We start from the raw sequence: 24,709 nt of genomic DNA, 5'->3' as shown, positions 1-24,709 counted from the left end.
TTGTACAAAAATACAGTACTTGAGTAAATGTGCTTAATTACATTCCACTACTGATACCAACAACTTTGACTTAGCTACATGTTATAATTGATACACTAAGTAATTGGCATTGATTAATGAAATATATTTGCTCTTTTTCTTCTGAAGCCTCCGTAGGTGCTAGATGTACACTGTATAATTTTAACATTGCTTATTTTATTGCATCTTTTGCCTTCTCCCTGTTTTTTTTTTTGCTTCCTTTTGTCTTTATTGTTTTTCTCTCTGTGAACGCACTTTGGATCAACTGTGTTCTGTGAAAAGCGGTTGGTCAAAGAAATTGAGTTCAGTTCTAAATAAAGGTTTTGATAATTAGGCTATGATTCATAGTTGGATTCATGATGTAGTTTTGTAAGTCATAAATATATTACATATCTATCTATCTATCTATCTATCCATCTATCTATCTATCTATCTATCATAATTATATCTCCTAATACAGTAACTGTTAGAACTATTAGACACGACCTATACTTATGACTTACCAAGCAACAGGCCCTGAGTCATTCAGAAAGACGTTACAATGGCTAATTAGCTAAATAGTAGCACTTGTGGGTTTTGTCTCCTTCGAGGAAATTGTTTGCTGAGCACAATGGGCATAACAACCTGCAAGAACAGCCTAAAAATGCTTTCAGCACCTTCATTTGAAAGCATTTTTGAGATTGAGGAATGCTGATGAACTGCAATGTCGAGGTGTTTACTTCTCAGATAAACAAATATGGCAAATGACAGATCAGGCAAAGATGTCAAAAGACTCACAGTGAGAAAAAAGATGAAATCGTATAACAAACTCAGTGGGAGGGAATATTTTAACTCTTCTTTTTCATCCTCCGTCTCATCAGGTACCCGCAGAGATGTGACCATGTCAGCTTTGTTAAAGTCAGTCTCTTCTCATCAGTCAGTTTACATGCTGCTTCAAAACACTTCCCACGATGCCACAAATATGATTATTGTGGAGAAATACTAAAATCCCTTTATTTAACTTTTTTTTGGGGGGGCCTAAAGCTGTCAAATGTAAGAATAGTGACTTTAAAGCAGTGAAGTTTGTGTGTAATTGAAGTTGTGAAAACCTAAATTCCCAGAAACAAGGCTGACATTTCACTGGTGCCCTTTAAGCTACAGCCTCTGTTCATTTTGAACCTTATATCTGGGGGCGTTGGACTGGGGGAAGAAAAAAAGAGGACTGAGTATACAAGACCCTTACATGAGGTGGGCCCACAAAGATGCTCGAATGACTAGCTGTGGATTTTGGGGAGGGGCTCACAGAGAATGCCTCTGTGCAGGATCCAGAACTTTGTGGAGCGCTACTCTTTGTATCTATCAAAGCACAGGTGGAACTGGTTCAGGAATGCTGTTTGAGCCCTGATGGTCGAGGCGCTTCTCTGCATTGGTACAACAAAGTCTACTGAAGGAATTCAGTTGCCGTCCTGAACTTTTTACCTGCTGTGCGGTAACATTTAAGTTACTCAGTGAGTAACAGATCATTCCATGAAAACTGTGATATGAGGACTCTTTAATCAAAGAGCACAGACTCTGCTCAGCTGTTGATTTCTTGACTATTTCAGTGACTGTGCTGAGGCACCTCTTCCTGATACACTGTGTCCTCTTGCCCTTCAGTAACAGCTACCTCAACATGAACATTACTTGTAATAATATGAGAACAGTTTAATTTAAGAGACCATTAGATTCGGTGTGATTGCCCTGCTCTGCAATACTTCAACCCTCAGGCTTTAGCAGCATAGTGATACTGCCACTTACTCCATTAACGAGCTTGTAGGTATGTTTTAGCGACGTATTGATATTAAACGATCTCACAGTTGACACTGTGCCAGGCAAAAGTCAGCAGCAAGTACACTGTAAAAAGTGAAATCTAAGTAAGAGGAAATATCTCAAATCAAGTCATTATGTGCTTGTTTTGTATCTGACAAGGTTTAAAATCTTTTCAGGCGGTTTTATGTAGTTAGTATTTCACTTATTTCAAGCTTTTTTGTCTTTAATTATCTTAATAAAATTTTCTAATTTCCTTCTGAGATTCAGTTACTGGTTCCAAGTAACTTGGTAGCTGAAACTTAAATTTCCAGAATTATAAAGCTGTTTGATCAACACTGATAAGTACAAAACTGCTTTGTCGAAGTCAGAATGTCTTTGTGTAGTAGTTTTTTAAAGAACAGATATTTTTGCTTGTTTTAAAACTCTTGGTAAGTGAAATGTTCCTGTTTTGTTGGCTGATCATTTGTGGTTATTTTAAATAGCATTTCCACATTTTATCTCCTTCAATACTTCCTTCGATGAAGGAATTCCACCCCGAAAGCCTTGGTCAGGGCTGTGTGTTGTGTTTCAGGGCTGCAGGCACCTCGCTGGGTGAAGCTGGAGGCCGTCAGGGAACTGGAGGCATCTGGCCACTGTCTCCTGGTTACATAAAGCCTGTCCCATCCTGGTAGTTTTGGAGGCCGCTTACCCCTGGCACCACCTTGTGTTATGTTGGTTTGATTTTGCCAGTACCAGCTGTTGAATTCAACATGTGTTTTTTTTTTTAACCTCTGTTAAAAAAGAGCTTTCTTTTAATCAACCCTTGCACGAGTTTCTCTTACTTGCATTGCTGAAGGGCTGGGCCATAACAAAATTAACCCATGTTTGTAAGGACTTCTTATCCATCGAGTATTTATTCCAGCATGCTTTGATGTGCTCTTACACTACTTGTACCACAACCTTGCACATACAGCACATATTAACGAGCTTGTGGACAGGAGGTCATGTAGCTCAGGTCTGCTTGGCAACACCTGCAGTTGCTTGATGTCCTCCAAGATCCATATTCTTCACATTAATTAAGCAGTTTTTCCTGATCAAAGGTCAAAGGACAGAGAGTGTCATATTCTGAACAGATGGTAAAGCATCTTGAGGCAAAGTGGTGGTTTGTGATGCTGGGCTATATAAACTAAATGAACTTGATTCGACAGCTTGCTAAAAAAATGTAGCCTACCACATGCTGCAGTCCACACCACATTTCCTTTAATTTCTTAGAATTTACAGAAAGCTAAATCTTACTGACAAAGGCAGTAAAAGCTAGTTAGTATTCATGAGATGCTGCTTTTAAATTGCCACTGAATCAGAGCAAATTAGCCAGTAAATTCCTTTTGGAAACTGTCAGTGAGCCAACAGCTCTTCAAAAGAGGATTGTTGCTTTTAAATGCTGTAGCTCGACTCACCACTAGATGTCGCCATTTTGCTGTTTGGAGAGCCAGTGACGGTCACATGTGCACCCATGCTGAGAGAGAGAAACAGAGAGAGAGAGAGAGAGAGAGAGAGAGAGAGAGAGAGAGAGAGAGAGAGAGGGAGGGAGGGAGGGAGTCTGTGGAGAGGAACAACTTGGGAAGTTTTGTCATACAGCAGGAAGAAGAGGGACAGCCGGGAGAGAGTGCACAGTGTGAGATAAGTGAGTGGTAAGTCATTTTCACATTTCTCTTACAATACAGGCTCTTATTTCTGACTTCTTCTCCACTTCTTAGCTTCCTCTTCACTGCTGTGTTCCAGCTCCAGCACAGACATCAGTGACCTTGTTTCAGAGATTTAACTTTGATAAATGGAGCTTTTGCAGGCTGAGTTTGTCTCATTAGAAGGGATAAACTACGTCATGGTTCCATTTATCTTGTGTGAATTGGTTAACGAATGTTGCACTGGGTTTACTTAAGGGTGGGATTACATTAATCATACTTGAGCTTACTGTTCAGCAGCGCTATGATTTGCTCATAAAACCATTTTTAATAAGTATGTTCTTTTTGCACTTGTAAGTTGTTGTCCATACAACAAGCTGTTTTATGATAGTGGAAATGTGGCGATGTGTGGGAATGAGGCTTTCTGATTGGCTGAGGAATGTTTTCCTGGACCTCGATGAAAGACAGAAATAAACTTGTGGAGAAGAACAACATTTCAGAATGCCAACCATTCCTCGAGCCATTCCCTCCCATCAGCTTTGCTTTTTTCTCTGGAGGGGTTACAAGAACGTAAGGCCTCACTGACTTCTCAAAGCCACGGCTGGCTGGTAAAGCGCAGAAGAATTCGCTGCCACACAATGTGCCCTTATGTTAGGCCGGCAGAGGTCTAAAACTCTGCCAGATGAAGCAGCTCCATATTACATGTGGCACATTAAAAATTAATCTCACTTTTAATGAAGGCGGTAAGGCTGCATTAAAGGGAAATCTATCCCAAAAAACAGTTGAAACAAGAGGCGTTGCTTGTATTTCTGGGCTCATGTTGTCGTTGTCTTGTGCTCTGTTTTTTCTTATTCTTGCATCACTACATCACAGCCGTCCAAAAACACCAACGCTAAATGACAAGTTTTCGGCATCAGTCCCTCAGAACGAAAGAGAAAGATGTTTTTTATAGAGTCTAAACATGATTCTCAACAGTCATAGGTGGAGAAACATACTGTCATAGAGTGACTGATGCTATTTTATGTGCACTGACACAAACCACAATGGACCACAATGCAATGCAGCTACAAGGCGTTTGAAGAAGAAGCACCATTCTGACCCTCTCTCAGCTAGAAGAACTCTTTCTTTCTCCGTATGGAGCAACTGCGCTGACCATTACATCAATACTAAATATTCATTCAGTGTATATGAATATTAAAGGTTTACACCCTTCCCTTAGGAGCTGCTGGTTAGTTCAAGCCATATTCCAGACCTCTAAATGGCTGCCAACATAAACACAGACATAAATAAATCATGTTATAATATTATAAAGTAATGTTCAGGGTTCCTCAGAACTGTTTAAGACAGGTTTTGATTCAACTGTTGAGGTTGTAGGTTGAAGAACTGTATTGCTGAGAGTTTTTTTCTATTATTTACTGAGCCCTCATTTATGTAAATGTAACGGACAAAATATTAGAAACACGATCCAATCAACAGCAGCACAGCAAACTATAACCTTGGAAGTTAGTATAAAGTTTTGCCATTTCTCCTCTCATAACACCCCGATTCCAAAAACGCTGGTATGCTGCGTAAAACGTAAAGAAGATCAGAATGCAGACATTTGCAAATCCTTTTTTACAGATATTCATTTGAAAATCATACAAAGATATTTAATGTTGAGACCCCTAAACGTTGCTGTTTTTTGTAAATATACACTCATTCTGAATTTGATGCTGGCAACATGTTCTGAAGAAGTTGGGACAGGGCCATGTTTACCACTGTCTTACATCACCTTTTCTTTGAACAACACTCAGTAAGCGTTTGGGAACTGTGGACAGTAACTGCTGGAGTTTTAAAGTGAAATTCTTTCCCATTCTTGCTCGATGTACGACTTCAGTTGCTCAACAGTTCATAATGCGCCACACATTCTGGAGACAGGTCTGGACTGCAGGCAGGTCAGTCTAGTATCTGCGCTCTTTGAATATGAAGCCACGGTGCTGTAATCGTCTGGAATGAGCAGGGACGTCCCTGAAAAAGACGTTGTGTGGATTGCAGCATGTGTTGCTCTGACACCTGCATTAATGGAGCTACTCATGCCATGAGCACTAACACGCCCCCGTACCAGCACAGATGCTGGCTTTTAAACTTTGTGCTGGTAACAATCTGGTTGGTTCTTTTCCTCTTGCAGGAGGACGCTACGTCCACGATTTCCAAGCTTTGAATTGTGGAGTCTCTGCCTGCAGTTGTAGATGCAGCGATGAACTCTGTTTACTGACAAGGGTTTTCTGAATTGTTCCAGAGACAAAGTACAGTAGTCATCATTTATACATTCATGAGTATTTTTAATGCTGTGCTGTCTGAGGGATTGATGGTCAGTGTTGGTTTTCAGCCTTGCCCATTATGTGCAGAGATTCCCCTTAATCTGTTGGACTATTTGCTCACACAGTTTTTCACAAAGTGGTGAACCTCGCTCCATCCTCGCTTGTGAACCACTGAGCCTTTCCAGGATGCTCCTGTCATAGCCAATCATGATACTATCACCTGTTACCAATCAACCTGTTTACCTGTGGAATGATCCAAACAGGTGTTTTTGGAGCGTTCTGTCTGTTGTTGCTCCTGTCCCAACTAGTTTGAGACGTGCTGCTGCATCAAATTCAGAATAAACAGATATTTACAAAGGTAAATGAAGCTGATGAGGTCAAACATTAGATATATTGTCTTTGTGCTGTTTTTCATTGAGTTTTTTGCAAATGATCAAATTCTGCTTTGTTTTTTGGAATCAGAGTTGAGATGTATTGAACACCTTTGTGACTTTTGATTACTGTTCAAACAAAAATGAGAATTATGTATTTTTTTAGTACAGTTAAGTATAATTAGAAATACACTGATCAGACTTCAGCTCAGATAGCTAAACTTTATCTGCTGATGCCATAGATCAAAATATGTACAGCAGCCTCTTCACTGTCTCTTAATGAATAAGACAATATTGTCCATCAGGGGTTGCTGTGGCTCAAAAGCACTAAAGGACAACTCAACTGCAGCCTGGTTAACAAGCGTAGACAGATGAGGGAAAATTTAGGAAAAATATGTGCACATCAAATTAAATTCCATCACTGAATAACCTCTGAACTGCACCGGACGTCATAGATTGATGAATCTACGAGCGCATTTTTCCCTCTTTAATAAACTGAGCTCATGTTCTATCTTTAACCTTATGACTCCTGCTGCTGACAGACTCACAGTGACAGTCAGACTGCCTTGACACATCCCAGGATGTGCACAGAGACAGTGAAGAGACGGCAGCAGCTTCCTTTTCCCATGTCCTCCCACATTTCATCTGCTCCAGCATGGCTGAACTGATGAGCTGATGGTTCTGGACAGTTGGCAGCTGCCCACTGTACACACATTTGAAGCCACGGAGAACAAAGCTGCTGCCGGTACACAGAGTTTTCAACCCGACTCGTGTGTTTCCTCGCTGCTTTGCAGTGCGTATGGCATGCAGGTATTTTGATGAGAGTGGAGAAAATATGTTGGGAGGGGAGGTGTGGAGTGTTTTCTTTAATCGTCACAGCTGATGTTTGCCCAGCTACAGCTCTGTGGCTGGCTTGTGGGCTTCTGTAGGTGTGGTGACTCTCTGGATAATTGCCCTGAACACTGGCTCTACTGAGCGTGGATATAACAAGGCTGCATTGTACTGCTGCCTGCAGGTGTGTGTGTGTGTGTGTGTGTGTGTGTGCTCTGCTCTAAATTCACTCACCCAGTTTCCCCTCAGTTCGATGTTCCCTCAGTACATTTCTTTTTCCAGATTTCAGCCAGTCCTGTCTCACTTTGTTCCCTCAGTATTTTCAGCCTTGTGTTCTCGTAGCCCACTTTTCTTCAGTCGTGCCAGAAGAAGACAGGACTGAGAAGTGTACAAATATATGTTCTGCTGAATACAGGTAACATATCCAAGGTGCTTCTTTAGTTTCTTTTTCTGATCTTTACTACTGCCCTGGTAGATGGAACTGCATGAGCACAGGAATGGAAAATATAAAGTACCTTAAGGGAAATCAAGGCTGATACAGGACGAATGCCCAGTTTTAGATTTTGCTCAGCACGGATGCACACTGAGAGGCAGCACAGAAACACAGTGTGAGACATGTCTGATGCAACACTGGCAGACCATTAATTATGTGCACACCATACCGCAGCAGATACAGTAGGAGATACTACAACTTATGATAAGGCCAACATAAATTAAATATTTGGTCAATGGGCGCAGTATTAAATAAAATACAGAGATATCAAACTTTAATGGTCCTGCTGGGTCAAACTGCAGCAGGAAGCATAATCATCGGAAACACCGGTAAAAACATGAGCTGTTCAGATTAGGACGATCAATTTTCGTCAGGACAACCGATGTAGTAAAGTATTTACTGTAGGTCACGCATGTCAGCAAGGATGTCATGAGCATATTCTAACGATTCAAAACACATTTTGATCAAATACTGCATCTCCTCTGCTCAAAAACATTTTTGTGGACACAAATTAAAATTCAAAACAGGGTATTTCATGTCTTAAAACATGCTTGGAGGGGATCTTTGCATTTGAAAATACACATAAGTAGGTAGTAATTAATGTATACTATGTAATCATAATTTAAGATGTAATAACGTATGTTTCAGTTTTGCAGATCAGCCCATCTTCTATTCATTCAACAATTCTCAGAAAAATAGAAATGTGACCAAACTTTTTCACTATATATGTGAAATGTACCTTTTCCATACGCGCTTTGTGTTTCAGGCTGCCTTCAACAATGAGAAACATTACAAAGGCAGAGTGTCTTTGACATCCACAGTCGCGGCAACAATAATTTGCACTTAACTGCACATGCTTGATGTCACACCCGGCGGTCTCTTTGCTTTTCCGCCTGTCCTCTCAGGACGCGAGGCACCAGCTTGGCCTCTTTCTTTCTGAAGGGTCTATTTTGTCCCCTCTGCTCCTCCTCGTCGAGAGCTCTGCTGAGACGCTGGTGCAGAGTGAAAACCACAAGCCATAACCACACTCTTTCAGTGCTGCTGACTCCCGGTCTCACGCCCAGTTTAACACAAAAAAAGTACAAGGCAGGAGGTTTTCTTCCCCCTCACTACATTTCTTGATGCTTCCTCCCTTCCTCACACCCTCTGTCTCACTCTGTCCACCATAATTTACTCCTCCCGGCTGACATTCCCAGCTTCCCAGCTATAAATTCTACTTAGTTTTTGTGTTTAGACTCCTTACTTTTCTTTGTATGTGATAAAAATAGCAGCAAGCGTTTACATTCTGTATATAGCTGCTTGGTTTTAGCCTTCTTGGTGGTGCAACTGCAGTCTAATCGGTACATAACATGTCATTTTGCATTGCACGGGGAATTCTTTAATCATGCAGACAACCCACAGAGTCATAATATTTCCTGTACATTTTTGCTTGTATGGCAAAAGTTATCTTTGCTCTCCTCTCTCACTCTCCTCTCTCTGTTTCTTAATATGACGAGATTTCATTCAGCCCATACTGAACGAAACATCTCAGAGGAAGAGCTTGACTCTCATTTACATTCATTTCCGTCCAGCCAGTCTTCGCTGATCTTACCAGATTTAGTTTAACTTTATAGAGGTGGGCTCCCTGAACGCGGCTCATGCAACCGCCTCAGAGCAAAAATCAATTTTCATGACTTTAAAATGGAGAGCATCTGTCTGCTAGACCTGAAGTACGATGCCTTCAGAAACTTTCCAAACTCCCCGACGTCCTTAAGTGTGCCACTTTGAATGCAAAGTAAATTTGGATTTGTTGTCGACGATCGACACCAAATGCTGTATGATAAAAAATTGAACACAGCTTTAATTCTTTTGTTTTTCCCCATTAAAGGAAACATCATCCCATTGAAATAGCGACAATCTGAGAGTGAAATTACAGCTTCGGCTCTTCTTAGATGCCTCTTTGTTTACTTGTCCCATTTTTTTTTAACTGTTCGAAATGTGCAGTTTTCTACATCTCAAAAGGGAGCCTCTGTGAACCGCTATTTCCAACTCACTGCAGAGACTTTGAATGGGAAGCGGTCGAGCCTGCTTTTTTGGCTCAGCCACTCAAGCACTTACCCATGCTCGTACTGAAGCTACTCTATTTTGTATTACGACTGATTCTCATGCACTTTTTCAAACAGAAAGCCGAAATACACAATCAGCCGCAGCTTCTTTTTCAAATATCCATCTCCTCTTGATCTGATGTAGTTGTCTCAATATGAATGGGCTACCAACATTTCATGTTGCCAAATATTATGGGAAAGTTTGTCTGTTGAAAAGTAAATTGGCACTTAGTCATAGTCTGTAGCAAACACGAATGTATACTCTGAAAGATGTTTTTAAGGTTGCCGTGGACGTTACCGGAGCGATGCAGGGTTGGGCGGGACAATCAGGCAAACATGATCTGAACTGCATTATCTCTGTTTGATAACTGCTTCTTTAAGTCACCATCATGAGACACGTTAGAAGAAATGACATTAGCTTTTACACATTGGTGCCAAACTAAAAAAAAAAAGAGTAACTTAATGTCTGTAAACACTCCCAACACTGACGTCACGATGTCCTGACACATCCTTTACTGTAGCGGGTTAAACCACTGGGGGTCAGCAAAAACAAGATTTAAGATGGTTTAGTTGCTCTTTAAAGATAAGCCTTAATTATTAATCCCACAACCTTAAGCTCCCCTAATCAATATTTTTAAATGAACAATGGATTGCTGATCATTTTTACATTGTTGTTTTGATTTTATTACCCCCAGCTTTACTGTTTTGGTCCAGTCTTACTGCTCTCGTCAGAGTTGTTTACAGGCAGGCGGCTGTTTTCATTAAAGAAGTGCTAAAAACCCAGAGTACACTACCTGCTCAGGGCTGTGGGAGAAGTTCTTTTTCAGGGCCTTCTGCCAGAAAGTCAAGTAACGTAGTTTTAAGAGAGATTAAGTCACATGCAGGAAAGAGGTTGCGGTGGATGAATGGGTGAAGCACGGGACGTTCACCCAGGGGACTGGGGTTTGTGTCCCATGTGGATCAATGTTGACTCATTATTTTTAGACTTAGGATGTTTAAAGCTGCTGAATGCACATAGTGTACCATAATGGGATGTCTTCACTGGACAGGGGTCATTCAGTGTCTGCTGGACAGAGCCAGATATTTTTCCTCAGGAGGGGGTAGAGATTAAAAACACAGCGTGAATATTGGACTTACATTTGCCAGGTGGCCAGGAACACGGCTATGAATTACAAATGAATGCTAATGTGGCTCCGGGCTGTTTGCTAACAAGCTTGCCGTATCAACTTAAAAGGTGTAAAGCTTGTTCCTGCCGCTTCCAAGTGGACAAAAATCATGCAAAAAGATTACTGCATGGTTAAACAGATATTCATTGCTAGCACTGAACAAATGACTTGAATAACTCTTGCTTCACAGCAAGGAAGGGACCCTCATGTCATGTCCCGTGGACAACAGTTAACGAGGATGTCCTTGGAAGAATGAATGACTTTTTCGGAGCCAGCGTCGAGTGGCTATTTTTAGGAATTTCCGCATTCATTTGAGCTCTCAGTCATGTAGTGTGACTGAGAGAAGAGTAATGAATGTATTGTTTATTACAGAACACACACACACACACACACACAGAGGCTGATATTACATGTGACGTTCTCAGTCTTTGTATTATGCAGCTGTTGCTAAAAACTTCACTTTGTTGTTTAATGTTGATTATAACAATTTTGCCTCATGCCTCTCATCTGCTGTTTTGCAGTCTCCAGGCTGCTGTCATGTGGCCCAGCTGTTGTTTCATGGCTACTTTACAGCCCAAATGTTTGTTGTCCTTTTGTCAAGATTTTCTTCTACAGCAAAGGATCTCTGTACTTCCTGTTGCTGTCCTGTCGCCTGACCAATGCCGGCCTTTTTTTCTTGGTCATTCACTTTGTTTGGAAGAGTTGCACCAACAAGAAACTGTGAGGATGTAGTTTTCTGCTTCCTAATGATACCGCCTGCTGTGTTCTTTAAACTTTGTGACCCTGTGTGAATTTTCCACTGCTCTGCCCTGTCACTGATTCCCAAATATGAAAAAAAGACTCTGTTTAAAACATGAATAAAACAGAATGCGATCATTTGCTAATCCTTTTTGACATATTCACCCAATTGAAAACAGCACAAAGACAATATATTTAATGTTTTACCTCATCAACTTCATTGATTTTGGAACAGAAGCAAAAGACTGGGAAAGTTGTGGAACACTCCAAAAACACCTGTTTGGAACATTCCACAGGTAAACAGGTTGATAACAGGTGATAGCATCATGATTGGGTATGAAAGGAGCATCCTGGAAAGGCTCAGTGCTTCATAAGCGAGGATGGAGGGAGGTTCAACACTTTGTGAACACATGATTGGATAAAGGATGTTGCTACACAGGCTCATTCTGCATTCTGTTTTAAGTTATGTTTTACACTGAATTCAACCTTTTTTTGAATCAGGGCTGTATTTTATGACACCGTCATTCATTGTTGTGTTTTATTCTGAACCAGATCCAACCATTTAAAGTGAACACAAGCCGACAAGCTAATTCAAACTGCAGAGAATCTAAAAGACATTTAAGGTTAATTGGATGCACCCAAATTTGATTTGAAGTGTTGCTGCAAGGCTTTGAATAATAATTGGCTCAAAACATTTCAACTTTTCATTTTTAATTCATTTGTAAACAAATACAAATGACCTAAAAAGAAAACACTTCTACATTTGCGAGTTAGTGTGTTTAGATCACAAACAAAATATCCTAATTCAGTCTGTTTCAGATGAAGTTAAGGGAGCTGCATCTTTTGTTTGACTCACTCACTGTCAGCTGAACTTTTACCTTCAGAACAGTTTTATATTACCCTGATCAGCAAGTGACAAACCCCTGAGAGGATTATGTCTGCCATCTTTTCAGCCTATTATTATTATTATCACAATGACTGTGAGCAATACGAACCTTTTTCTTCAGTCGTACTCATTATTGGATTCTCTTGATTTGCCATATCTTTTTGTTTTAAGGCAGAACCACATAGATAATGTTAACCAATGGCATATCTTGTTTTCATGCCATTTTGGGATGATTCATCTAATTATATCTACAATCAGCTCACAGTGGCTAATGTCACACATCGTTAGCCCCTGTTAGCTGTAATTTTCTCAGCTCTGTAATTAAGCCTCATGTAGAGGCCTTTGTTGCCTTGATTACTGTGCCCTTTGTAAGGTCTGCACCATCCTGACCAAACCTACACACACTCTCTCTCTCACACACACACAAGTTTTGTTTATCATCATATGGTCATGGATGGGTCATTGAACAGGCTTACTGGGCACAGGCCCAAGCATCTACAGAAAGATGCAAAACAACCACAAAGAGAGATAAAACGACCACACAGAGAGATAAAACAACCACAAAGAGAGATAAAACAACCACAAAGAGACATAAAACAACCACAAAGAGAGATAAAACAACCACAAAGAGACATAAAACAACCACAAGAGAGATAAAACACCCACAAAGAGAGATAAAACAACCACAAAGAGAGATAAAATGACCACAAAGAGACATAGACAACTACAAAACAACTGCAGATGTGCACAATTAGCACAAAGAGATTTAAAACAACCACAAAGAGAGATAAAACCACCACAAATAGAGATAAAATGACTACAAAACAACTACAAAGAGATGCAAAATGTCTACGAGACTCAAAACTACACAGAGACATAAAATAAGCACAAAGAGAGTTAAAAAGACCACAAAGAGACATAAACAACTACAGACCAACTGCAGACTTGCATAATTACCACAAAGAGACACAAAACAACCACAGAGACATAAAATGACTGTAAAGAGTCGCTGAAGTCCACAGAGACATCAAATGAGTTTAAAATTAGTATTAAGAGATGCTTAATTACCAGACAGACAAAAGAACCATAAAGTGGCTCAAAACAAGTACAAAGATGCAAAACAATTGCAAAGCAACACAAAATGACCACAAAGAGACGTAAAAGGGGTTCAAAATGATTGCAAAGAGATGCAAAATTACTACAGACCACAAAGAGACACAGGCGGCTTTTACACGTGTCCATAATTCATCCATGCATGTAGATAGTCCCTGTGTTGTTTTAGTGAGATAGACAGAGTCAGATTTTTCTTACTGAAATACTTTCACTCACTCACACACACACACACACACACACACACATGCACACACACACACGCACACAGGGGTCAGTGATGCATGGAGTCAGATCAGTCTCAATATCAAATGTATTTTGGGATTTACACATAAATCATTCAGTCCACATAAATATCCTCCAATACACACAAAAATGGTTCTTATTGGATCTAAATGTAAAACACATGCACATATAACATATGAGGTTCAAAAATGTATTTCTGGTACACACAAGCATTTCCTGCTTAAAATAACTGTAGTAGAAATCCACAAATATATCAGTTTCATTGCATTTGCATTTTTGATCTAAAACATAATATAATAATACTAAGTAATAAAACAATTACAAACATGTGGAAAGAACAAACGTAGAACAGCACCCTGAAGGTCAGCGTCACTGTGGAGTCTGGAAGCTGCTCTCCACAGGTGAGTGATAACTCTCCTGTCGTGCATGATGAAATACGTTATGTGTGAGTTATGAATGCTTGCAAAGTTAGTGATGTGCCATTTAACACTAGCATTAGCGCACATGCTGACAGACAATCCAGGATCATTACCTAGCCGGCTAATGCATTCATAACTCAAACATATTTAATCATGCACGACAGGAGAGTTATCACTCACCTGTGGAGAGCAGCTACCAGACTCCACAGTGAGGTTGACCTTCAGGGTGCTGTTCGACGTTTGTTCTCGCCACTGCGCAGGTGTAAAGCTGCGTGATCACAGTAAAGACACCCTGGTAGCACTAATAACTGAGTGAGTGGGAGTGAGCCCTCTGTTTCTTTATCGCTCTTCTATCTCGGCCGTAAGGAGACACAGAGATGCTGCCCAGAGGTCAGCCTGATCCTTGTTGGCCAGGGGTTAAATTAAATGTGATTGGCTGAACTGGAAGGAGCCATCTGATTGGCTACAGGTAATTCCCTTCAATTGAGCATCGTCAGGAGAGAAAAATCCCACACAACCCAGCGCACGTGACAAGCAGTTTGTAAATGCAGGTTCAACCATCTCTAAAATGAAACACTATCCAAACATGTTTTGGTGAAAACTGCAAATTGTGGACTGCTTTTATTTAAAATAGGAAACACACATTTGCAAATCTTATTTTTTCATATGTGGCTTTGTTTTACATTTACATATAAATATTTCTGTGTGCACTGAAAAATCCGTATGTATTGAGAGTCATTTATATATAAATCCTGTAACACATGGGTGAATCCTTCTGTGTGTGTTCATTAATGCTGAGACTGATCTGACTTCATCAGTGACGGAGGACAAAATGCCTAATTGTGCCCTTATTTGTTGTGCTCCGATCTAGGTCTGTGATATAATTAACATTCACAGGCTGCCACTCCTTAGTCCACAGTGACTTGCTCTCATTGAGAAGTTCACAAGGTACTTCTTTACTGCAACAGCCTGCGGATTAGTTGCCATGGAAACAAAGCTGTCGGAAGTCAGGAGGAATACGTTACCCGATACTTGTGTTTGCTTCCTCCGGTGGAGGATACGTTACTGAAAAGTTTGAAGAGTGTTGTTGACAGAGGCAGGGAGGGAATCTGACGAACAAAAACGTGAAGTGCATTTCTCCTCTTCCTGCATCTCCGGCTCTTGCTCTCTGGACTTCTTCAATTTGTGGCGGCGATCTTAAAAAACAAATTGTGTAATGTTTAAAACAGAGTGGAATCACAGAGACCTCGCATTAATAACCTGATAATTCCTTCATGAATTATTCACAGAGAGGAGCTACACAGTATGTTTGCTTTATCTATCCAGCACGCTGTGTGATTCCCACCTTAACCTTGAATTGTTTGCACATTACTAACTCGGTCCAGATTGTTTTGATTGGAGTCTCCTGCTTTGTTTCATTAGTGCTTCAAAAGAACTGCCAATAGTGCTGCGAATCATGTCTCAACAAAAGAAATTACATCCTGTTGTGCAGTAAGTGAAAACACAGCCTGAGTTAATGTCACTTTATTTTGTCACAGAGTTTCGTCAGGGTTATATTAACGGAGGACAGCTAGGTGTTTTCTTTATGATGACTGGTTTTGACTCCTGTGAATAGAGCTGACGCTGCAGGGCCTGATGGCGACACTGGAGCTGCTGGAGAGCCGGCTCGCAGTCTGGACGTTGGCCACCGGGGGCTAAATGAGCCATTGAGTGAGTCTGTGGTGAAGGGACAGAGCTGGACGACTTCCCTGTGTTCAAAATCAGGGAGAGCTGAGAATCTGAACTGGCTGAGGATGCACGTCTGACTAACACGACTTAAGAATATAAATGTGAAATACTTTCGAAATGTTGTGGTTTCTTTTTGTTTAAGGGAGAAAATACATCCAGACTCTCGGTTTTTGACGTTGTTCTTACAGGAGACGGTTGGTGGTATTCTGTATTTTTCTTTGTGGTCAGCAGATCCTGTGAGAATACCAAAGACCTGTGCAGCAGGTGGTGAGGGGTTGCAGTTTGTTTTAAAGAGTCACGAGCCAAAGAGGCTGGGAAGGACCTCCACAGACCTCCACTGTAACTGAGCCACACTGTCCTCTGGTTTCGAGCCTCACATCACTGTCCTGCTGCTGCAGCAGCACAGCTGCTGCTCCCCGACAAATGAACCATTCAGTTCTGTTTGAGTAACGTTTGATGAAAACTACAGCGCCCATCTGCTTCACAGAATGACTTAGACCTTCCTAAAAATCAAATTATCCTGTGTAGTTGTGAAGAAGATGTATATTTTCAGCAGGAACAAATATAAGGTTTTTCATTTTGTCACTAAACTGGAGAGATTTTGATTTTGTTAGCTGGATTTTGCACTTTCAAGGTTTATTGTGAACAGAATAGATAAATAAAAGATCTCACCGATTGATAATGAAAGGTATTGTCTTGTATTTCTTCATTTGTATTTCAACCACTTTACGCTTTGAATATGATATGTTTGAGAGGGAAAGTTTCATGTAAAATAATTGATAAGGAGGTTAAATCATTAATACAACAGAAATACTTCATAGCTACCGTGTCGTACTGAGAAACATGATTACATCTTATTAAACTCTGACTGAATTGTTGCTTGTATATGATGGGGGGTTTGCGACCCTGCTCTGCCCTGCATGTTATTACAGCTTGGCACAGCACGGGTAAAGTGGACTGACATGGTCCCATTGAAGAATCCTAATGGACTTGATGCTGAATGCTATAGACAGGATAGAAAAGTGTGAAAGTATTGAAAGGCAGACTTGCACCAGAGTGTGGATACCCAACCCGAGCCTGACAGGACCTGTCGGATTGGGACCTGTTTGCACAAAAATTCAGAAATGATGTTCGGGATCAGGTCAGTTTAGGTCACGTCAGTTGAACTGGCCTGTTGACACGACGCTTTAATCATCAATGCAGATAATGAGAAAGCAGCCAGTTATGTGAAATGTAAAATGCGGGGCTCTGGAGATTCAGCCTTGCAGCGATAAGGAGGGTGAAGGGAGCAGGTTAACAACAATTGCGTAACACACTCACGACTCAGCTTCATTAACTGTGTCGGACTCGGGTCGGGTTCGGACAGAGAAATGTGGGCCGAGCCGCATTTTAACCAACACCCAGCTGGTTTTGGTCTCTCCAGGGGATTTGTTGACAATGAGAGGAATATGGAATAATGCCAGCCTGATCCTCATGGCATGAAAAATTGCTTAAAAGCAAAAGAGATTTAAATCCAAGTCTATGAAACCAGCGTCTGCATTGAAAATATCTACAAATGGGTGACAAATCAAAGTAAAAATAAATTGTAAGATGTAAGGCCACCACAGACTTCCAGAACATTATCAGAAGTGTCTGCCTGTGTTGGCATTTATCTGAAAGAGTAACATGCAGTTTTTTTTTAACACCACAGTTTTGTTTGTTGTGTTTTAATTCATTTAATGCATCATGCACTCATTACGCAGCCTACCTCCACGGAGCTCACGGTCACAATGGAACATAACTGTCTCACCACACAACAAATGCTCAGCTAACGGTCGTCTTGATAATTGGCTACGGAGGCGTCCTGTGCACTTGAAAGAAAGCCTAAGAATATCCATTGTGTTTCATTTTCATGCCGTGCGAGATAACAACAGTTACAGTACAATAGCTTGTGATTGCTCGTTATCAAAGCGAAACAACATTCGATGGTTTTGATTTTTCATGATCTTGTTTGGTAGTTGAAAGAACATCACAGAACAGCACACGACCAGTCAACTGCTCCGTACTCGGTAACAAACTTAAAGAAAACGATGCAGTTCAGTGAAACGTGTAATTGCATTCGGAACAACATGTGCAAACATTGGACGATCGAACCCTTTTCTCTCTGGCAGCAAATTACTTGTTGCTCGACACTGATGGCTGTTAACCAGCTGACCCACGCTGGATCAGGGTAGATTAGGAGCTCTTTGTCGGGACCTGAATCTGTTTCTGGGCTGAAGCTAAAAGGGAAGATTTATTTAAAAAGCCTGGACAATTATATCATGGGATTATATCTACGTGAGAGAAAAGTACTTTAATTGGTCTCCAGCCTTCCATCACTATCCTCATTATACTGTAGATACTTTATGGTAGAACAAGCACGCAGTAATACTATTGACACTTGTTAAGAGTCTTCATCACAAGTTATGGCTTGTGAAGCTACTGTGACTTTCTGTAACTGTCAAACTGTTGTAAATTCAAATGACAATATTATGGTGAATTTTAATATGTGGTTATGTGAATGTCACAGGCATGAGGCATAACGTTAGTTTGAGGATGTGTTATTATTTTCAAATTTTCCAGTTTACATCATTATAAAACAGCATTTTACCAAGTGTCAGATATATTGATTACGTTCCATGTTGTCGGTTCAAACAGGTTCTATATTACAATAATACTAATAATAATAAAATGTATTTGTATAGCACCTTTCATGCAGGAGTTGCAGCTCAGAGTGCTTTACAAGCAAGACATCACATGCATCAAGTGAGTGCTTTACATAGAAAAGACAGAATGGATATAATAGCAGATAAAAAATAAATGTAAAACAAGATAGAGAATAGGATCCACTTGATAACGATAATAAGGATGGAAATAATAATAAAGACAATGCATAAAACCACATAATAAAATATTAAAATCTAGGTAAAAATGGAAAAGAATAATGATGAAAATAAGAATAAGTATAAGGCATCAAATCACAGCAAAAAAGAATAAAATATAGGCACAAGTAGATGACACAGGATGCATAAAATCAAGTAAAATACAACATTTTAAAAGAAGCGCAGCAGCACATAAGCACAAGGCAAAACATGAAAGTTTCAGTTAGCAAGCCAATGTTAGCTTTATCATTTGTTTCAATAGCTACGCAGCAGTTAAGCTAAATCTGTCAGTTACTGGCCAGAAATCAATCTCTATGTAAGAGCCAGTTTGTGTGGTTTAACCCTTTTTAATTCAGTGATGTGCAAATCTTTGCTTTGTAAACGTTAATCTTAAATTTCCGAACAGTTTGCGCAGTTGGCTCCTGGTCTGTTTGAAAAGTTGCGAAACAGTTTTGTAAATCTTCTGCATTTGAAGAGAAGTGAAAGGACAGAAACGTGTATTGTTCAGCCCGTACACCAGTTTAAGACAGGGCTCATCTCAGAATTCAAAAGCTAAGACGCAGAAACAAGCATGAATTCAAAAACTACAAACTGTATGTTATTGTGATGAGGACATATGTGTTACCTTTAAAACCCGCTGTAGTATTTTATCATGACAGACAGCTCAGCGCGGACATCCTTCTCTTTAATCATTTCTTAAAGGACCAGTCTGTAGGATTTAGTGGCATCTAGTGGTGAAGTTGCAGATTGCAGCCAACTGAATACCGCTCCCCTCACCCTCCTCTACGGTGGCTGCCAAAAACGTGGAAAACATGAAAGTTGCTCTCAAGAGCCAGTGTTTGGTTTGTCCATTCTGGGCGACTGTAGAAACATGGCGCTGCAACATGATATAAAGGGCTCATGTCTGCCAATAGATGCCCTTAAATCCTACACACTGTACCTTTCATTTGAATATAATCACTGCTTTACTTTGCAGACTGCTCTTTCATATTTTTGTTGATTCACTATGATGATTATACAACATCATCATTTACGTCACCATAGAAACACAACCAAAAAAATCCAAAATTATGGATAGCCATAAAAACGGCTCATGTTTACCCAACCAGGTTTTTAGCTTGGCCATTTCTGATCTTTATCCCAGTAGCCCGACAAAACATTACCACGAGAGGGATTCATTAAAAATGCTTTGTGTCATCATTTTGCAGTGAAGTGAGGTGCAGCACTCCTCGTTGTGCTAGATATAAAGGAGAGTTTGAGAATTTAAGTTGCAAACGATAACTGCCGATCAGAGCGTTTCTGCGGCTTAAAAATCCTTCTGCAACAAGTATTTTCATACTTTTAAAACCCAAATGTATGCATGATGCATGATGTGATTTTAACATGAATAGACATGACCAGCTCTGCTCCCCGCGGCCTGTCAGGGAAATACGGCAACACTGGATGCCCTTGGGACTAAAAGTGCAGCAAGTTGTATTGTATCTGCGCTTTAAACACTATTGACAGCCTCAGGAGAACACAATGGTCCAAGGCCCTTGAGGGAGGATGGAGGTCACACACACACACACACACATACACAACAGCATGAATACACACTCGCACAAAGACATGTACACTAACTGATGTAGCTTGATCCCAGTTGTTTCATGTCTGCTCCAGGGACTTCAGCGCTGGTTATCTCTCTGGTACTCTCTGTCTTCTGGATCAAGCAGGTTTGGCTGCACACAGCCACCTTTCTGAACACTCCTCTGATGAGATTACTCACACTGGGATTTTGGCTGTGTTTTTATGTGCATGTGTTTTGATGTGATACTCTCTTAATGCTGCGGATGAGGGAGGACAGATGTCTGTGTGTGTGTGTGTGTGTGTGTGTGTGGGCCAGACAGAAAAAAAATCAAACGGTGGATTTATTTGAAATGTTATGCCTGTTTATTACTATATACTCAGTGAATTCAAGGAAATTATACAACAGTGACTGGAGCAAATGCAAATTATTAGATTCAGTGCTTTATGCACTCATTCAGCTAAATTAATATGTTCAATCTCCACACAAAGAAACTCACTGCATCTTATTCAAAACCATTTGTTAAACAGTCCAAACACTCTAAGACATTGAAAGATAAGAGCATGTCTCATAATCAAAGATCCTGATTAGTAAAATGCTCTCTGAATACGCTGTGATTGGACGTCCACCCACACGCATTGTGCTTTTAAGCACCCAAAAGTCCACATTCTCACTTGTAGTGAATATTTCTGCATAATGAGCAATGTCAAGGGGACAATCAAAGACTCGACTGGCAATCCAAGTTACATCTAAGACATTTCATGCTTTTCAGACTGGAAAGCAAGACACAGAAATTGATTTCCACAAATCAGATTTAAAGCGCTGATTCGATATTCGACTCAGATTTAAAGACGCGTGTCTCAGTCTGGCCGCGGAAATCAGATTTCAGGCCGTCTTGCGTGTGTGGGCACGTATGGTGCTGAAATGAGACAATCTTATTTGCTTTTCACTCAACAGCATTTGATACACAGTGAAAAGAAGAAAAACGACTTGCGAAGCGAACCTCTAAAGCAGCACGGCTCACCCGGTTTTACCTGCAAACAAGTAGCAGCTGGATAATTTCAATGAAGGAGGGTTTTGGTAAAGGCAGTGGGACGTGAACAGATTTGTCTTTGAGGAGTTTAATCTGGGCGTCATGTACTGCATGTATGAAATTGTTGCCTAGCTCTCTCCATGCTAACGGAGCGGGGGCGGTTCTTCATGCATGTGAGCCATTGTGTGTTTTTACATGTGTGAGATACATGTTGGCGTCTTTGAAATGGATGGATGAGTTCGCAGCAAGCCCACGCTTCTTTCCTCCCGGGGGGGGGGGGGGGTTTTTTTTCTTCCCTTCATGTTCATAAATACATGTCCACACAGAAAGCATATCTGTCTGTTCTTGGGCAACGTCTGACTGGCAAGCAGGGTAATAACCTTTCCGCTAGAAGGGATTAGTAGCAGAATGCAAATGGCACGTATGACACATATGAATACATCATGTTTGCAGGTGTGGAGGCTGTTCAGAGGTGTTGAGAAGAGATCAGAATCAGTCATGAAGCCACATACGACAGAGATGTTTGACGAATCGATGCATGGAGGTATTAATGAAAATGAATGGATGGAAATATTTATAGCAGCTGTAAATTAGGTTTGAAAGATTACCTCAGTGTCTGTCACAGGCTGACTAATGCTGCATCTGGACGTCGTTTCCTCGTCAATTTGTAAAGTGAAAGAAATTATGACATGATTAAGTCAGAGATGGTGATTATTTGCTTTTGTGTGATCATCGGCCATGAGTAATTATATGACATGAACTGGACTAATGAGAGAGCCGCATGGTGTGAATAATGGAAGCCAGTCATCAACAGCGTTATCTTGTTGTCAGCCTGCGACAGCACTTAATGTACACACATAGGATCAACCATTAATCTGCCACGTTGTTTTCCTGAACATGTGTTGAAGTCAGTTCTCACAGCTTGCATAGCATTGTAATGATTGATGCATTCAGCATTTGGCGAGTTCAGAGCGTTCCATGTTCACGGGTTGGTGAGGATGTCCAAAATGCATGCTAACATGCATGTTAAAGGAAAGATGCACGCTTGTTCCGGTGCTTTCCGAGAGTTAGATGAGAAGACTGCAATCATTTTCATGCCTGTACAGTAAATATGAAGCTACAGCCAGCAGCGTGTTATCTTAGCATAGAGACTGTAATCAGGGGGGAACAGCTAGCCTGGCTCTGTCTGAAGTGGACAAAATTTACCTACCAGCACCTGCAAAGTCACTAATTAACTGGCTGTAATTCGCTTGTTTAATCCGTACAAAAACCACAATGTGAAGTTGACACATTGACATTTTACGAGGGTTTATGTGTCAGACTATTTCTTGGCAAGGATCAATAGCAGTCTTTGTGTCACTGTGAGGTTGCCAGGCAACCACCAGAGCCTTCAATTTGTATTTTTCACACTTTTTTTGTGCTGATTAAACAAATAAATATAACATGCTAATTGTGCCGGTAGGTGGATTTTTTCCTTTTATTAACTTTGGTCAGAACCTGGCTAGCTGATTCCCCCTACTTCCATTAACTGTGCTAAGCTAAGCTAACGGGTTATATAACAGATAGATACGACAGTGGTATCGATCCTCTTACAATAATTCTTGTCAACAAAGCGAAGCACATATTTTACAAAACGGCCTTAACATGAAAAGTAATTCCTGACAATAGAAATGACAAAATGTGACAGCAGCACGAGTCACCAGGTGCACAGAGGAGAAAACAAGAGGAGAAAAGAGGATGTGTCAGCACAAACTTAGGCACAGGGGCAGAAAAAATATTCTGAGGGCTTATTGAGAAAGGACTGAGTTTGAAGTAATTAAATCCCCAGAGCACACACAGCTACAAAGGTGTTTTCTATGAGGTCTGGGTCTGTCATGTCCCTCTTTTTGTTCATTTCATCAGTAAGTGCTGTCTCTCTTTGTCGAAGCAGTTCGTGCTTCATCCTCGTGACTCTCTGGACCTTTCCCAGCGACATGTTGAAATCATGCTGTTTATTTTGAACGACGCAGCTGCAGTTTGGTCTCAGATGACTCGGCCCCTGGAGCTCATTCGTAAATCAAGGTCCTATTACCAGGCCTCTTTCATCGCTCATAAATGCTCCTGATTAGCTCTAAACTTGACTTACCTACTCGGCTAAATTTTTAATCGTGATTTAATTACTTCAGAATTGAAGTCGCAGTCATTTTATATTATTTGTCTGGCTCCTGTAGTTCTGCTATTTACTGCACTGTATGACTGTAACCAGCTTGGCCACTGAAAAGCAAGGGACAGCTCTGCATGCAGCAACTAGAGTGTATGAATATTTCAAGACTGCGCCACAAACATTGCTTGAGTTAGCGTTTGTAGTGTAATCACAAGTTGACAGGCCTTCTTAAAATATACATGGGAATTATGCACATGTCTATTATTAAGTACTTTATTAAGGCTAAATCTATCCATTGTTACTCGTGTTGTCTCATTTGAGAACACAAGGGGACACATACCTGCTGATTACAACTTTAAACCTAATTAGTTTTCTGTGGAGGCAGCCTGCGCTATAAACATTGTATAAATAATTAAAGTCTAATTTCCTCCGCTCACCTTCCCCGATGATAGGTGATTTACCTTTTCGGCTGTCTGCACCAGCGCCAAAACAAAGAAGAGAAGATGTTTATCCTCTCTCACCCTGACTGGGCGTTTGGTTGATCTCACCTGCTGCCACTAAAACACTCACCAACAGCGACAGGAAGGACCAACAATTCAGATGATGGTTTCTGTTCACTCCTTTCATGATGAGGCTGATGTTATTCTATATTTCGATTACTGTCAGCAAGAGGGAGAAGACCAAAAGCAGCAATGCGTCAGTCCATTCCTCAACACTTTTCAAACGTTCCTGTCTTATCTGCAGTGGTGGAATGAAACCTTACATTCATTCAAGTGCATATTTGAGGAACTTGTACTTTACTTGGCTGTATAGATTTTATGCTGCTTTAAACTCTACTCATTTCAGAGGTGAATATCAATAATAACAAACTTTTTTTGCATTGTATTACTACAAATTAAGTTTTCCGTTGTTATTTCATTTGCGTTGTACTTTTCCATTTGTTTCAGGGCTGTATAGCCCCTAGTTACAATTCAGATGAAGCTTTCACATAGAAAACAAAAGTTAGTTAGCTCGTTCGTTTATGGAATATGATGCAAAAACTACTCAACTCTGTAGGAAGTTGTTAAAAGAAGCTCTACCTTGACAAAACTGAAATGCTTCTTACATGTTATTGCATCATTAATAATATTCCACAACACAACACAAAATTTGAATGCATGACTGTTTTTTTTGTAATGGAGTATTTTTATAATGTGATATTTTTACTTTTACTTTCAGCACTGCTTATCT

At 40.5% G+C, this 24,709-nt stretch overlaps 1 protein-coding gene across 1 annotated transcript in view; it reads left to right on the top strand.

Moving 5' to 3' along the window:
• The first annotated feature begins 3,410 nt into the window (after positions 1 to 3,410).
• The window catches only part of tspan4a (tetraspanin 4a), a 132,258-nt gene continuing 110,959 nt past the window's right edge, over positions 3,411 to 24,709 (top strand). Inside the window, exon 1 of the mRNA XM_041937660.1 lies at positions 3,411 to 3,476. The gene's annotated coding sequence lies outside the window, so the exon portion shown is untranslated. The remainder of the gene's footprint in view (positions 3,477 to 24,709) is intronic.

This window comes from Chelmon rostratus, chromosome 1, assembly GCF_017976325.1.
Source record: "Chelmon rostratus isolate fCheRos1 chromosome 1, fCheRos1.pri, whole genome shotgun sequence".
Taxonomy (NCBI): Eukaryota; Metazoa; Chordata; class Actinopteri; order Chaetodontiformes; family Chaetodontidae; genus Chelmon; species Chelmon rostratus.
Note: the sequence above shows the minus strand (reverse complement) of the source record. Positions and strands in the feature narration are given on the sequence as shown.